This window comes from Phyllostomus hastatus, unplaced genomic scaffold, assembly GCF_019186645.2.
Source record: "Phyllostomus hastatus isolate PE091 unplaced genomic scaffold, TTU_PhHast_1.1 phas_contig_37, whole genome shotgun sequence".
In the NCBI taxonomy this organism is placed as follows: Eukaryota; Metazoa; Chordata; class Mammalia; order Chiroptera; family Phyllostomidae; genus Phyllostomus; species Phyllostomus hastatus.
In genome coordinates this window covers 1,467,318-1,480,312 of record NW_025333867.1, presented here as the reverse complement: position 1 = coordinate 1,480,312, position 12,995 = coordinate 1,467,318, and the positions used below count along the sequence as shown (strand labels likewise).

At 42.8% G+C, this 12,995-nt stretch overlaps 1 pseudogene; it reads right to left on the bottom strand.

Moving 5' to 3' along the window:
• Window positions 1–11,788: 11,788 nt before the first annotated feature.
• Window positions 11,789–11,903, bottom strand: LOC123820821 (annotated as a pseudogene).
• Between the last annotated feature and the right edge of the window lie 1,092 nt (window positions 11,904–12,995).

Genomic DNA, 12,995 nt, shown 5'->3' with positions numbered 1-12,995 from the left:
CTGGCCTCCGGACCTATCTGGGTGGCGAACCCCCGGGCTCAAGACTTACGGACTCTTAACACCTTGAGTCCTTGGCCGCGTGCAACGCGCACCCGGGGCTCCTTATAAGAACGCAGTTTCACGTGGGAACCTCGGGGTTTTAGCGGCGGCCGCCTGGGCGGAGTGGGAGGAGGATGCGGGTCAAGGGCCGGCTCCCGGCCAGGCCACCTCGGGATTGAACCTGCGGGTGACCGGGGAGGACCTGGGGCGGGGCGGTCGAGGAACACCTGGAAGCGAGGCGGCGCGGGGCTGGAGCGCGCGGGCGGGGTTTCCAAACGCTCAAGCGGAAAGTGAGAGATGGCTTCTGGAAGTTGGGGAGCCCTGTCACCTCCCTCCCACCCCAGCAGGGCCCGCGGCAGTCCTGCCTCCGGAGCTCCTGGATGAACTCCCTCTTAGCTTTCGTTGACACAGGCATGAGCAGTCTTTCTTCGGCCGGTAACGTTAGTCCGCAGGCCCTGACCGGTTCGCCCGCGGAGGGTCGCAGAGCGAGCTCCTCCCGGCTGTCTGAGCGGCCCAGGAAGTCCGCGGGGCTGAGGCGCAACTGAGGAGAACCCACTTGTGGGGAAGCTGGGAGGCGGCCGGCCGCGCGCGGCCCGAGAGCGCGAGGTGTCTCCTTCTCGTCCTCTCCCTTCCTTCCTATAACTTCGGGGGCTCTCCGGGCGCCAATCCCAGTCGGAATCCTGACCCTGCCGGCACGCTCCCCTCCCGGCGCTTCCGAAAGCCGCTCCGCGTGCGCCTGGGCCGAGTCTGGGGCGGGGGACCGTGCGGAGACGCGCGGGCCGGCGCTGAGGGCAGCGAGCCCAGAGCTGCCGGAGGCCATTCGCGCGGCGCCCGGGAGCACGTCCCCGCTCCTCCTCCCTCCCGCCCGCCGGCCCTCCGCTGTCTGCGCGCACCGCCCCACCGCCGCAGGAAACCCGCGCCACAGGCCCCTGCGCCCGGTCCCCGGCGGCGGCGGCGGCGAGCGGGGGTCTGACATGTGCTGGGACTGCGGGGTCGCCGCCCTGCTGCTCCGAGGCTGTGAGAGTCCCTCCCGGGCCATCCGAGGGAATGCGGAACCCGGGGATTGGGGGGACTTCAAAAATGTTTTTGTTTTGTTTTGTTTCGTTTTGTTTCGTTTCGTTTTCTTTTGTGTTAAGGCTAGTTTTCCTTTGATGGAAGTCAGTGGCTCTCAAAATTTAGCGCGCAGGAGCATCACCGGCGCGCTTGCGGAATGTTGCCGGGCCCACGCTGGCGCCCTGAGTCAGTAGGTCCGAAGCGGTGCCCTGCAGGCTCTCTACCCGGGGCATGCTGATGCAGGGCTCAGGAGGCCAGTTTGGGGAACCGCTAAAAAACCTATGTGCACGGTGTGCCGTTACTTGTATAAAACGCTGGAGAGACTAGAAACACATCCGCAATTTCAAAAAAAATAAAAAGCAAATCCCGCCTACCCAGGTCATTTAACGGAGCCATAATAACCTTATAATCTGGCAGAATTTAAAGGGGCCATGGCTTTAGGGGTTTTAGACATTTGGGTGTGGGAGCAGGTAAAAGAGGTAGTGAGGGGATAGGTAAGGATCATGCTAATGACTAATATTGATTGAGTGCCCAACGGTTAACGGTGCTGAGCCGCCCCCCCCCCGTTTTTAAACCAACAAAAGTGGTGAGACCACTTCTATTCAATATAGTATTGCAAGTCCTAGCCACAGCAATCAGACAAGTAAAAGAAATAAAAGGCATCCACATTGGAAAGAAAGAAGTAAAACTGTTATTATTTACAAATGACGTCATACAATATATAGACAACCCTAATGGTACCCCCCCAAAATAAAAACTACTAGAACTGATAAATGAATTCATTAAAGTTGCAGGATACAGAGTAAACATCCCCACCCCTCTCTAAAAATAAATAAATAAATATTCGGAAGTCAGTTGTAATTTTATACATCAATAATGATCTATTGGAAAAAGAAATAAAGAAATCTATACCATTTATAATTGCACCAAAAATAAGAAAATAGCTTGGGATAAATTTAGCCAAGGAGGTAAAAGACCTGTACTCAGAAAATTGTAAGACACTGAAGAAAGAAATTGAAGAAGATGCAAATAAGTGGAAGCATATACCATCCTCATGGAAAGGCAGAATTAACATCATTAAAATGCCCATACTACCCAAAGCAATCTATACATGTAATGCCATTCCTATCAAAATGATAAAGGCATTTTTTCACAAAACTAGGAAAAAATAACCCTAAAAATTTATATGGAAACCACAAAAGATCCCAAATGGCCACAGCAATCATGAGGAAGAACAAGGTTGGAGGTATCATGCTGCCTGACCTCAAACTATAGTACAAGACCAAAGCAGTCAAAACAACATGGTCCTGGTGTAGAAATAGACACATACTGTAGATCAGTGGGACAGAATAGAGAGCCCAAAAAGTAAACCCATGCCTATATGGTCAGTTAATATACGAGAAAGGAGGCAAGAACACACAATGAGGTAAAGACACTCTATTCAATAAATAATTTGGGGAAAATTGGATGGATACATACAAAGAAAAAGAAACTAAACCACCTTCTTATACCATATATAAGAATAAACTCAAAATGGATTAAAGACTTAAATGTAAGGCTTAAAACTTATAGAAGAAAACCTAGTCAGTAAACTCTGACATTGCTCTTAATAATTTTTTTCTGATATCTCTTCAGGCAAGGGAAACAACAAAAAGGTAAGCAAATGGGGCTACATGAACTGAAAAAGTTTTTCACAGCAAAAGAAACCATCAACAAAATTCAAAGACACCCACTGAATGAAAGAAGACATTTGCCAATCATCTATCTGATAATGGGTTAGTACCCAAAATTTATAAAGAACTCATACAACTCCTCAGCATAAAAACAAACAATCCAATTTAAAAAATGAACAGAGGACCTGAATAGATATCTCCAAAGAGGACATACAGATGCCAGTGGATAAATGAAACATGCTCAACGTCACTAGTCATCAAAGGAACGCAGATGAAAACCACAATGAGCTATCACCTCGCACCTGTCAGAGTTTTCCTAGAGCCCTGACTGATGTGGCTCAGTTGGTTGGGCATCGCCCCCAAAGGGACAGGTTGTGGGTTTGGTTTCCTGTAAGGACCCAGGCCTGGGATGTGGGGCAGTCCCGGGTGGGAGTGTGCGAGAAACAACCAATAATATTTCTCTCATACTCTGACGTTTCTCTCCCTCTTTTTCTCCCTCCCTTCACCTCTCTCTAAAATAATAAAATAAAATATAAAATAAAAAAATAAAAAAGAGTTTTCATAGACCTCAATCTCTAAGTCCCTTCTCCTTCGTGGAGGCCAATGGGTGGAGCTGAAAATTCCAACTCTAATCACTCGGTCTTCCTGGTGAGGAGCCTTATCTAGGGGCCCCACTCTAAACCACCTCATTAACATAAATAGGTGTGATCAAAATGGGCTCTTTATAAATAGCAAAATACACCCTGTCACTCAGGAAGTTGCAAGGGTCTCAGGAGTTTTTTGCCAAGACTGGAGACAAAGGCCAAATACATATTACAACAGCAGGATATGCTGGTCTAGAGCTCAGAAGAAAAGGTCCCATGACTGAGCTTTCAGCAATGCTGTCATTTGGGGTCCTCTCCTTTGCCTCCTGAAAGGTGTGGAAGTGATGGAGGGTCTCTGACTCTCACCCCTCACTTCTGCTCTGGCACACCAGGTGGTGAAGTCAACGTTCCTCCCAGGCTTAGTGTTCCCTAAGTTTCCACCCAGAACAGGGTCCAGGTCTTCACTACTTTGGAGTCCAGATTACTGAAGTCGCTTGTTAAATAATGCAGCATGCAAAATAACTTTCTGAAATTTAGCCCATATAGAACCGAATACATTAGTCCATAATGAACACATTTCAGTGGACTATATGGGCTAAATTTCAAATATCATGTGTTCAGCTGGTAAAACATTTACTCCAGGCATTTGGAGGCTCTTTGCTTTACCATCAGCTCTGGTTATTATTGCTGCATAAAAAACCACCCTAGATGTAGTTGGTTAACCACAGCATTTATTTTGTGCATGAACCTGCAAGACAGGCAGGGCTCCCTTGGTTCAGCTTGATTCTTCTCCATTTGTGGACACTTGGAGGCTAGCGCTCGGATAGTTTGATGCCCAGGTCTGGGGTCTGGGCTGGGAAGCCCCAGACTGCTGGGGCTGGACCCACTGGTACTCCTTAGGCATCTTTCTGTGTGATCTCCAGCAGAGTGGCTTCAGAGCAGCCACACTTGTAACCTGTTTGCTTAGGGACTGAGAGACAGAGTAGCTGTATCACTTTTTATGGCCTGATATCAGAAGTTTCATTGTTTCTCCTATGGTCTTAGGAACAGAATGAGTCACTAAGCCCAATATATTCAAAGGGAGAGAAATTGGATTCAACCTTTTGATGAATGTGTGTCCAAGAAACTGCAGGTGTGTTTTAAAAACATCATGTTATATAAAACAGAACAAATTAGAAAGGACCCAAGAGAGCTCAGCTAGTTAGTTTAAAGCTCAAATGTTTTAGACCTTCAAGCTGAGGCTCCAAGAGGAAAACTCAATTGCTCAGACTTTTCATTCAAGACAAGAATTGAGCTGGAATAAAAATTCTCTTGATTCTTAATGTTTCAGACTGTGCCTCAGGAATAGGACCATTTTTCTGTACATGATATTATTCCTTCATTATTATTGATTTTGTTTTTTGATTGTTAAACTGGACAGTAAATAATAAGATGTATATAACATGAAACCATGAAGGGATCAGAACATGTCACCCAAAAATGTGGTACTTTGGCATTGTTTTGGTCCATCTGGGCTGCGGTAACAAAGAAAGCATGGACTGGGGGCTGTGGGGCTTATAAACAACATCTGCTCTTCACAGGTCCAGAGGCTGGGAGGTCCAGAGGCTGGGAGGTCCAGAGGCTGCGAGGTCCAGAGCAGGGCTCCAGCTGATTCGGTACCTGGTGAGCACTGCTTCCCAGACAGTCGCCTTCTCCTGTGTCCTCACATGGTGGAAGGGGCAGAATTGCTCTCTGGGGTCTCTCTCTCTCTTTTTAAAGATTTTATTTATTTATTTTTATTTTTTATTTTTTAAAATATATTTTATTGATTAGGCTATTACAGTTGTCCCATTCCCCCCACTTTACTTCATGTCCATGGGTTGTACATATAAGTTCTCCCGCTGCCCTCCCACTGCCAGGAAGAAGAGAACATTCTGATCACCTGAGACAGGAGTCAAGGCTGAGATGAGTCTGCACAAACACACCTGCTAAAATAACCCATGTATTTCCTACTCACTTTCCCACGAATCAACACCTTCGGCCCAGACTCCTTTTCCCTTTGTCCATCACATCCCCACAACTTGTCTTTCTTTGTTGAAACGGTATGTGAGCTCTCAAACCTGTTTCTTTGGGTCTTCATTTCTTACACATGAACACCTTTATTACAGGTAAAAATATTAACCTGAAATAAAATCTGTTTGTTTATTCTCCTGTTATTCTGTCTTTTGTCATTTGAATTCTCAGGTCTGTTTACAGAACCTAAGAGAATAGAGGAAAACCCTTTCCTTCTCAATACCATATATAACATATTAGAGTATTTCGAAAATACTCAAAATTTTAAAATATTTTAAGAGAACAAAAGCATTTTAGAAACATTTCCCCTACCTCTTCTTCAGCTTTTGGGAAGAGATTGGCTTGCTTAAATTAAAGTCTTAGTGATTTTTCAGGGACTTCAATTCAGTGATGGAAACTTCTAAGAAAAATGCTTTACAACTTGAGTAGATCAAGTTCTGTAGCATCTTTGGCCACATTTATCAACACAACTGAAATATAGTAATGAAATAAAGTTTCAGTGAATTTGAGAAAACATAACCCTGCTTGCCTGATTCAATTTGCTTTCATATGTGTGCCTTCTAATAGAATCAAGGACCTTTAAGAGGTCTCAGTACAATTGACTTGCTGAAGTGCAGAAAACTAAGCCAGGAGGGACTCAAGTGACTGATTCAACCAAAGCCATTCAGCCACATAGGACTAAAACAACGTCTAGCACAGATGATATTACTGATCACCATGTGCTAAACACCACTTACAGCATCTCTTCATGCAGCCCAATAGGACAGTTGTTACTGTTAAACCCAGTATTAGGTCTTGGAGGCCTAGAGAGGGTAAAAAAATGGCTCTAGTTACCCAGGGAGTAAACTTGCTGAGCCAGGTTTTGTACTTACAAGCACCTGGCACATTCCACAGTCTGAGCCCTACAGCAGCCCTCTCTGGAATCCCACTTACAACAAATCATGCTCTTTTTGTTTTGTTTTGTTTTGTTTTTTTAAGCTACCAAGTCAGCTCCTGGTTGGACAGCTCAGTTGGTTAGAACATTGTCCTGATACCACAGGTTTGCAGCTTTGATCCCGGGTCAGGGCACATAAAAGAATCAACCGATGAATGCATAAATAAGTGGAACAACAAAAATGGATGCCTCTCTCTCTGTAAGATGAAAAATATTTTTAAAAACCCACCAAGTTGGAAAGGGTTGCCCCACCTTCTTACAATCAAAGGTATAAAGAGTTAATAAGAAAGCCTTAAGGATAGATTTATTTATTTTTTTCTCTATTTCATTGGCTTTTCTATTTTAATGACTTTTGCTTATGTTTCTGATCATCAGGTTGTTAACATGATTTGCTTAATATTTTCTCAGTGTAACTTTTAAGGTTCCTAGACCTGACTGGACTCAGACCCAGCTCAAATCTTGAAATTCACACAGCCATTAAAACCTCCCATTTTAAAGAGAGTACTAAGGGAAAGGGAGGGAGGGAGGAAAGGAAGGGGGGAAGGAAAGGAAGGGAGGTGGGAAGGAAAGGAAGAAGAACTAGAATCTAGTTGACTTCCTAACTATTAACATTTTAAGCTGTATATATTAGCTCTTTATTCTCACATAGTTTTTATACCAGCTTTAAGTCATTGCACTTATATTTAGTGATTTTTCTGACTTGATTTTGGTTAACTGTAAATATCAGTCATGATAACGAACATAAACAAATATGTAAAAACTTCAGTTCTTGATATATTTAAGACAATTCTAGTCTGGAAACAGGAATAAATCTTAGGTGTGCAAGACTGATAACAACCTAATACCTCTGCATTTGCCAAGAGAGCCACTGGGAAAGGGGTCCTTCCCTTGCCTTTCCAACCTTCTTGTCCACAGGATGTACCCACTTCTTTTCTCTCTGTAAGACAGAACCAAAAGCTTAGGGAAATTACCATCTTTCTTTGAAGGGCAGAAGGAAGGTGAACAGAGCTGATGTTTCTCAATGCCAACGCCACTGGCATTTGGGCAAAAGAACTTATGACCATCTGCTGCAAACATTCTAAGGTCTTTAATATCTATGAGCCCTATCTTCAAAATGCCACTAGCAGCCCCAGGAATTGTGACAACCCAAAAACCCATATTCCCTATTTCCAAACATGCCTGTTTGGGTGGTGATTTGTCCCCTCCCTCATTGAGAACTATTGACACTTCGTGAAATTTTAAAAAACACAACCTTGTATTAGGTGAAGGAATGTGCCCAAGCATCTGGCCCAAGTTTTAACTCCAAAGCCTGACTCTTTCTTCCCTGCATCCTTTTCCTCTAGTCACAAGGGAGTTACTCTGAACTTTATGATTCTGAGTTTTCTCCTCATCAACTTCCTCTAAAAGAACAAAGCTGGTTGGTTTGTCTAGTGGGAAACAAACAAACAAATAATAAAACAAAGGACAGAATATTTACATGAAAAACATTAATATATAGAAAACATGTATACCTGTCCATATATGACATTTTTTGAAATACACTGTAAACAAGGATCTGGGCAGTGGAACTAAGGGACTGGGGGTACGAGGCAGGAGGGAAACTTACTTCTCATTTAGATTTTTTTGTACTGTTTGAATTCTTTATTTTGTGCAAATAGCTTTCAATTTTATGAAATAGTAAAATTTAAAAAGCATTTATACATAAGCCTTATGTTATATAAATTTTACCATAATCTGAAAATGTTTAAAAAGCAATTATAGGATTCCACATCTAAAAAGTGGGGTCCATGCCCTGACTGATGTGGCTCAGTTAGTTGATTGAGCATTGTCCCGAAAAATCAAAGGTCACATGTTCAATTCTGGATCAGGGTACACGCCTGGGTTGCAGGTTTGGTCCCCACTCAGGGCATGTGTGAGAGGCAACCAACTGATGTTTCTCTCTCTCCCTCTATTTTTCCCTCCCTTCCCCTTTCTATAAATAAATAAATGAAATCTTTTAAAAATTTTTAAAAATTATGTATTTTTAGAGAGAGGGGAAAGGTGGGAGAAAGGGAGGGAGAGAAACACTAATGTGTAAGAGAAACACCCATGTATGAGAGATACATCTATCAGTTGCCTCCTGCATGCCCCCACCTGGGGGCCTGGCCTGCAACGCAAACATATGCCCTGACCAGGAATCAAACTGCCGTGGTGACCTTTTGGTTCACAGGCCAGCACTCAATCCACTAAGCCACACCAGCCAGAGCTAAATACAATCTTTTTTAAAAAAAAAATGGGATTCATTACAACACTCAACTCCTCTCTCACTAGCTTCCTTTGGCGGCTTGGTCTTAGTTCCATGCCCATTCTTCCTTTCACTGTATTAGCTTTGGAGTCCATCCTTTCCTTTTTCGTAGCACTGTTCCTCATCTCACGTGACCCTCCTCCAGGCCCTTGGGGTAGCCTCAATGGAGGGATTTTACCCAGTCCCTGTTCTGACACCAACTGCGTACGTCTACCAACTATGGTCCAAACTCTTCCCCCTGAGATAATCTGACTCTAGCCACTTTTCCACCCCCTCTCCTCTAGTTAGTAAGGCATTTTCTGCAAAGCTCTCCTCAGAGCCCCTGGGGCAGATGTGTGCTATGACAGCAGGGCCCCAGGCCCTCCGTTCCAAGTGTAGCTGAGAAACTGCATTTTTATCTGCTTCACACTTTGGAATTCCCCAACATTTTGTTTGAGCAAAGAACTCCACAGCAAAACAACATCACTATTATCACCATCATCATCATCACCATTATTAATGTAAGAAAGATCCCAACCTGTAGAGAATTTTTATAAGAGTTTATTTGAGCCAAACTGACAACACACTGGGAAGCAAGACCTCAAATGCTCTGGAGAATGGTTTTGCAGGGGGTTCCCCCCCCCACATTTGGAATTAAGGACAGAATGTAAAAAAGATTACATGAAGGCAGAAGAAAGCAAGGTTAGTTAACAAGATTATGTGCTTTCTTGAGGGTGGTTGCACCTCTCTCTAAAAAAGTGGATTACTCCAGCTTTTCAAAGGTGTTTTAATCTAGGTGGACAAGAATGATGCACAGAGCTTGCTTAAAACAAAGATAGTGGGCCTGGGGGGTGAATGGGCACCATGACCACCCAGTTAGGTGACAGACCTAGGCAGGCCTAGGAGGAATGGCAAATCACCAGGCTAGATAATCCCACCTGTGGGAAGCTGCCTGCAGACTCCACCCAGGAAAACCAGAGGAAGATCAGGGTCTGGGGTGGGCCTATCCAGCATAACAGGATGCAGCTTTAACTTGAGCCTGCACCCAGCAACTAGCTCTAGACAATCAAACTCTGATACCTTTCGCGGGTTTTTGTGTTTAAAAAAACCTGACCTAAAAACAACCAAGAGAGTCTCAACCTCCCTTAGTTGGCTCCACTTTCCCTCTTTTTTCCCCGCTAGTAAACCCTGTTCTCCTTAACTCGCTGTGTCTGTCCGGTTTCTTGAGCAACTCGGACCTAACATTAGGTATTTATGATTTATTACCACACCCCCTTTTCTCCCGTAATTCTCCCTTTTGATCATAAGCCAATATGAAGAATGCATTAGTGACCGACCTTTCAGTCAGGTAGTATGGTTTCATAGAACCAGAAAGGCTCATCCAAGGAACTCTCAGTATCACTGTTGCCTTGTTGAAATAGTGTCTTGTTGAAATCACTGTGTCCTCACATGGGGGTGGGGCAATACTGCAACTACAGTGTGTGAGTGGAAACTGAGTTTTCCCAAGAAGAAAGGGCAAGTAAATGGGAGGCAAGCAGGGCTTATGGCCTTTGTTGTGAATGAACACTCTGGTCATTTCTATCCTGTGAACTATTGTGCTTTGCCATCGGTCTTGTTTTTCTGCATTTTGCACCTGGTTTAACATGTAGGTAAGCCATAAAAAGAGTATTAAAGGTATCTTATACATGTTCAGTAATCATAAGCAGCTGGACTATAAAGAAAAACCCAAAGAACAAGAATAACTTATGATTAATATCAATAGCTGATAGGTAAAGAAAATCAAACAAGTGGTCTCCGAGTTCAGTATCAATCCGGGGGTCCACAGATGTCTTGGCGTAGCTGTCTACCTCTGGTGTCAGTGGCTTTCATCCTTGAGGAGTCTTCAGTGCCCACTGTCGATGGAAGTGAGCCTCAGGGACTGAAGTAGATGTCCATTCATGTTTAGGCACCTGATAAGGTCCCTTTCAGTGAGGTTGGAGAATGTCTTTTATTTTGTCCTTTCCAATAAACAAAATATCTTGGTGGTAGTCAGTGGCCTCTAAGTCTTTGTCTACTGGGAGTTTACTGTGAAAGGAAGCAGTTACCAATTTGGCATTTTCTTGAAGTGACTTTATCAAACCTTGACAAGAGTGTAAGATGACTCCTTTCAGTAATACCAGTTCCTAAATTCCTTCATCTACTTTAAGTCCAGCTTAAAAGCACTATGATGCATGAAGGAATGCAAAAAACTGAAAAATGGGGTTTGCCAGGGAGCCCCGAGGAACCAGGTGGCTGTCCTGAGTTTCCCATAGTCCTGGCTATTCATTTAATAGCCATTTACAACCACTGTTTTACCCCAAAAGTGTGCATTAGGAGATTTTTTAATCACTTATTTTATAATGCTTCCCATGCAATTTAACATGAAAACAAATCTTCTGAGGTGTTCCAGAAGCTCTCCTGGAACACTGAAAAGTTATTCCCACATATATTGAGATTTTTAACCCTTAAAACCTTAATTTCTATTGAAGATTAAGAAGTAAAATGCTAAAATTCTTTAGCATGGCAGATTTATAAAAACACTTTATAACCTCTAGAAACATAGGTGCTTTTATTATCAAATGCATTTCATAATTTTAGAAACACATGCATTCTCAACAAAAAACAGAACATTTCATGAACAGATCCAAATTGATCCTTTAGTTTCTTTGTAATAATAATCCAAAAGTAGGTAAACTTGGGCTGAGCAATTAATTATTGTTATTTTTTATAAACCCAATTAAACTAAAGACATGTTTGTTTTACTTAAATCAATAAATTTAAACTAGTTTTTATTTACTAAGGATTGTTTTTAGATCATGTAATCATGAAAAGGTTTTGAGTTAGTTTCTAATATCTGAGAATTTTTAGAATACTCAATCTCTATAAGGGCTTGCCTTTAGATAAATTAATTTTAATTTATTAAATTAATTTTAACAATACCGTGTAGAGATAAAAAATATCACATTTACAATATACATATATACACACACACAGACTTTTTAGCCATGAGAAAAATTCACTAGTTTATTAAACAACAGTTGGATTCAAATTTCATTTTGGCAGTTGGGAGATACAATTTATAGCTGTTCCTGACAAGCCAATTTCCAAATGACCTCCCCCTTTTAAAATAAGGTCACCTGGGGTTTCTGTTTGTTTGTCTGTGTGTTTGCTTTTCAACATGCAATGCTTCATGAAGTTATGTGTCATCCTTGAGCAGGTCCATACTAATCCTCTCCGTATTTTAGTATATGTTCCAATTTTAGTATATGTGCTGCTGAAGTGAGCAAAGGTCAGCTGTTTTTAATACCTCAAAAGACTTAAGTTGCCACCTACACAACATCATAGGTGATCCATTTACCTAAAATTTTTGAAGCCTCTAGAGAATAATTAAATATGCTTTGCATGGCTTCCAGAATGTTCCTGTGGCCCATTCTACCCACTTAGCCAGAGGCATGCCAGAAAGGTCCAGGGCCACAGTCCACAGCAGTACAGACAGTGTCCTATGCACTGTGCCAGGCAGCTCCCAGGGGGCATCCCAGGGATTTCCGCTCCTGGTAGTCACTCAGCAGAAAGAGAAAACCTTTTCTTCTACTCTCCTAGTTTCTGCAGCTGGGGCCCTAGAACTTAAGCTGTCAAAAGACCGAAAACTGGAGAAAAGAAAAGAGTTTATTTATACATGCACCACAACATTCACACAGGAGAAACTCAGTGATGAGTAGCTCAAAGGGATCATTGAACTTTGGGTTTTTATATCATTTTTACAAGGAAGATTACACCTTTGAAGAGGTAACAACACAAAAGAAAAGGGGGTTATACTCTGGGGGGGTTAACATATTGGGGAAACTAAAGGGAGACAGGGTTGTTTGGTAAGTTTTGTTATGTAGATTCCTTCAGCGAGGTCTCTGAGCCGGGAAGAGCCTAGAGATCTCTCTAGTGACTAAGAATGTAGCAGTTGTCCTCTTCCTGGCAGGGAGGACAGAAGCCTTTACCAATGAAGTTTCATGTTGTGTGTTCAGCCAGGTAGGAGGAAGACAAAGAGCTTTTTTCTCTGTCTACAGTTTCTTTATTTTCTTCAGCTCCAAATAATCCTCATGCCAAAGAGGCATATTCTAAAGTGGCATGTCTGATCCCCACCAGTGTTCTGTGGGATCCCCTCTGTGGGCTGGGCCCTCCTGCTGGGTAATGGTAGCTGTTACTTCTGTGACTGGGTCTTCTGCTGAACTCTAAAGAAGTCAACTGCTATGTCATGAGACACTCTGGGGAGGCTTATGTGGAATGGAGCATTTTTTAAAATGGTAATCATGTGAAATAGAATTTTTATCAGATTCTTGTGTTTGTAGGCACAAACTATAATACATCTTTACAGCTGATATATAAAA